We start from the raw sequence: 4,532 nt of genomic DNA on the forward strand, positions 1-4,532 counted from the left end.
AAAAGTAACTTTCGTTATCATGGAATTATAACAAAACCTGCCAATTCAATATAAATGGAAAAAAAATATTATATGGAATTGAACGAAAATGAAAATTTGCTTGATAATTCAACTACGCTTGTTGGAGAACAATAAAAACACTACACTCAACAAGCCACCAATAAAACTCAACTGCCTAACCTATAACCAAAGTCTCCTTTTAATTTGTTTTTTTAAAAAAAGCGCTTGACAAACTTGCCCCGCATGCCGAAGTTGCCCCGGTCTCCCCTACATATAAGTTGATAGTAAAAATATTCTTTTATTAAAGATTTTAATAAATATTATAATTGCGGTGAATATAGTAACTTAACCTATCTTCTCGTGATGCAAAGTGATTATAAATGCATATAACCTAGAGATAAGAGCATAACATCCGCGAATACTCGAATATATCTAATATTGCGCCGTAAGCATAGACGGCACCCTTTCAGCCAGAGTTATCGGATAGATAAAGTCGATTATCCCCAAAGCTTCCGCAAAATTTCCCGAAATAACGGAATTTTATCGAAATGTTCATAATTTGAAAATATTATATTAATATATAAAACTCCAAATATTGTATAAACTACTTGGGAGAAGGAAAAACATACAAAGAACTGTATTTACAGATCATATTACTTAATTTTAAAATCCTAATACAATTGCCACACTCTTTTCGTTCGTTTCCGTACACATTACGTTAATAATAAAGCAAACACTATATTTATGTAGATTTTTATATTCACACATTATATTTAAAGCGTGCCAACGCTTTAAATATAATGTGTGAATATAAAAATATTTAAAGCGTTGGCACGCTTTAAATATAATGTGTGAATATAAAAATCTTTAAATTTTATCCGCTTTATTATACTTTCGCAAGGTCTTTTTTAACTTATAAATGCAGACGTTTTCAATTATTTTTGGTCGACGATAATTTTATTAAAAATTAGGTAAACCGATATACTGTATACAGTGTATTTATCTAATTATTACAGAGAAGTACTGTATATAGAAATATAAAGTTTTTAAAAGTCCAATGAATTTTTCGGGACTGGTCCGTCCGAATACGTCTGCTCAACTCATCACCCCGACCTTACTAAAAGGGTGTCGTTAGAGCGACATTAGTAAAAACTAACGTAGTTAATTAAGTAGAATTAGCCACATTTTTAAAAAAGTAGAAATCACATCAGTATTGATTGTCGGCTTCCGGGCAGCATAATTCGCGCATCATCCAATTTTATTCGCTATAGGTTCACTGACCATAGAATAATTAAGCTGATTTTTACTTGCGAAAAAAAAGGTGACCACTCAGAACGAGTTTCCTCCCTCCCGACTTCCTGAAAGAAAGCGGGAACGGTCATCAATGGCCGGCCATCTGCCAAAAAGACAGTCAGCCGACCCGCTTCGCGCTCAGAAGGAAACTCCACACCTCATCATCGTGGTCGGTGTTGCTTACAGATTCGGTCACGAATCCGTTAAGTTTACTTCAGAAATGATCCCTTGAAGTATGATCTTAACAACACAACTCCGTCCCTTCCCCTCGTTCTACCACGTACTCTTCTATCTCCGGTGTTGTTGCCTTTCGGGCTCTAATTCTCCCTAGCCCTGCAATCTGTTGGAAAATACGAAAGAAAATCGAGTCCGAACACTTCCACACCTACGATTTTTATAAAATATGTTTTAGTATATCTTTCGGTTTTTTCCGTAATTAACCAATAATGCAATTTTCGGACGATCTTAAGGTCGGGCAGAGTGGCAGAGAATCTGACGAATCTACGTTTAGTGTTTATGGCTACGATTATCGATTACGATTTATGACTATTTACGAATGTCGTTTTGATTATTTCTAAAGACCGAAAAGCAAAGGCGCAATGACGTTGTTATATACCTGTATTGAAAAAAAAGGGAGCTTAATATCGACTACATAAACGCTTAAGCGAGTTGCTTAATTCAGTTCCCGCGTGGTCTAGTGGTTAGGATACCTGGCTCTCACCCAGGAGGCCCGGGTTCGATTCCCGGCACGGGAACTAATTTTTTNAATAGAAAATAATTGGAGAATACTCAGTTTAATGGCCAAAAAAAAAAAAAAAAAAAAGGAAAAGTGACGGCTTGCTTTATTATCTAATTAATTAAAAATGCTGCTAATACATTGCTTATTTTATTAATTAGTTTGAGACATTAAAATATAATGATTAATTAATAATTCATAAAGCTCGAACACTTAATAGACTATAATTAAACACTTATCAAAAAGATTAGACATTTTCCAGATTTTCTTTCCACAGAAAAATTTCCAAACTTTTACTTTAGAGTTAATAAGATATTCCAAACCAAATAACGATATATAAGTAGTAGTTAGATAAAAAATTAAAGAATAGAAACCGTCTAAGTTCAAATCTCCTTATAGACCTAACCTATCATAGAAAGTTTTTCGGATGTTTAATGAATGGTTTTGACTTTCTCGGATCATTATCCCACGAAATTTGAAAGGTAGACTTAGGCGAAGGAAGAGGTGGCCTGGGGTTACCACACTGTAATATAATTAAATATCTCCGAATTAAAATAGTTGTAATTTGCTAAAAACTGAAGTCTAACTTTTTAGGATCCACATAATGTCCCTGCGGCTTTATTGATGATCCTCAGAAAATATATAAAAAAATTCCTCATTATATAGAATTAGCTTTTTTTAATTTTAACTAATTATTAATCATTAACGGAAGCTTAATATGCTTAGAAATTGGAATCACAATAAATCAGTTTTATATAAATGACTCTTCGTGTTCTTATTCATTTGTATAACTCTATAAGAGAGTTAAAAAAAAACAATATAATTATAATTATTTTGGTACAATATTTTTATATAAAATTATTCTATTCATAATTCAATAAATTATTATTAAACTTCATTCACTTTTCCATTAAATGTAAGAAAAATAAACTACAGTTATGAATAATTCTACGGATTTATCCTTTAATTTTGAAATTAAATAAACACTTAAGAAATTATTTCTGAGATTTATTCCAAGAATAAGAATAAAAGAAATAAAAGATATGTTATTGTTATTACTGCATTACTATTTTAGAAGAAAATTGCAAAATGCTATGCCATCTGGTGTAACATACAAAAACTAAAACTTATAATTACAATAACAAATATATATTACTGTATATATTTTTAGCATTATTTAAATTAAAAATTTAAGAATTAAATGTATAATAATATGTTAGATAAGTAATAAAAAATTTATTTTTTATATATATTAATTTTATTATTAAATACATTTTTACATAAAATTTGTATGTGTATGCAAAGTAATATAAACTTAAATACTGTGTTATATCGTATCATTGCAAGGATTTATAATAGAGTTATTTACCAGTTAAAACTCTTGGGATATATATATATATATATATATTTATATATAAATATATATTGCATTTATACAATTCATTTATAGAATTAAAATAAAAAAACATTTAGACAAATTTCGGGAGAATTTTCAGACGTTACTATTTAATTATTTGCTTAAAATAAAGCCACGTAACTCGAGCGAAACATACTTAAAATCACATATCTTCAAATAATAATAATAATTCATAGGAATGATCCTAATATCTAATATCTAGAATTCGGTAAAGCTCATTAGATACAATTAATTACATTTTACAACAGGTGTTGAACAATGATTGTTTTTTTAGGACGTGTCGATCTTTCGGATCAAGGACATCGGCCGATCAGAATATTAACGAAGAAACGTAGGCTTAATGACCTGTGGGAAAACTTTCGAGTTTTCTACATAATCACGCAATGGTTCAATACAAAGTACCTATTACTGTAATAATTAAACTGTTATAACTTTTATCTGATACTCAAAACAATTTGTACCTTTTATTCCTTTTATATATTAATATAATATGTATATATGCCTATGCATTTTTCACGCACATAATTATTAATTGATTTCTTTTTATATAATATTTAATCGTTTAATTTTTTAATGATAATTATGTTATTAGTATTTACATTCTTTTAAGATAAGGTAACTGTATTGTGAGAACATTAAAATGGAAAATATAAATGTAACCCTTTAAAAACTTTGCTAGATATTTCAATAAATTTTAATAAAAATATGAATTATTTTGTATTTTTCGATAGTTATACTTGTTTATAACGTGTAAATTACAGAATGTTTTTAATTTTAAGAGTGCCAAAACTCTTCGTTTTAGTATATTAAAAATTACAATACCCGAAAAAGTAAACTGTTATATTTTATATTGGCTTATGCATTATATTATTATTATTTACATATAATAATTTTGATATAGGGGAGACCGGGGCAACTTCGGCATGCGGGGCAAGTTTGTCAAGCGCTTTTTTTAAAAAACAAATTAAAAGGAGACTTTGGTTATAGGTTAGGCAGTTGAGTTTTATTGGTGGCTTGTTGAGTGTAGTGTTTTTATTGTTCTCCAACAAGCGTAGTTGAATTATCAAGCAAATTTTCATTTTCGTT

General features: G+C 29.3%; 2 non-coding genes across 2 annotated transcripts; one reads left to right on the forward strand and one right to left on the reverse strand.

Annotated features, from left to right (window-relative positions):
* Positions 1 to 1,324: 1,324 nt before the first annotated feature.
* Positions 1,325 to 1,536, reverse strand: LOC111640288. Its single transcript, XR_002759251.1, has one exon. It is a non-coding gene; the product is annotated as a small nucleolar RNA U3 (small nucleolar RNA).
* A 440-nt stretch (positions 1,537 to 1,976) lies between these two features.
* Positions 1,977 to 2,048, forward strand: Trnae-cuc. The gene has a single exon. It is a non-coding gene; the product is annotated as a tRNA-Glu (tRNA).
* The last annotated feature ends 2,484 nt before the right edge of the window (positions 2,049 to 4,532 follow it).

This window comes from Centruroides sculpturatus, unplaced genomic scaffold (genome assembly GCF_000671375.1).
Source record: "Centruroides sculpturatus isolate CEXI.00-Female unplaced genomic scaffold, Cexi_2.0 scaffold730, whole genome shotgun sequence".
Classification (NCBI taxonomy): domain Eukaryota; kingdom Metazoa; phylum Arthropoda; class Arachnida; order Scorpiones; family Buthidae; genus Centruroides; species Centruroides sculpturatus.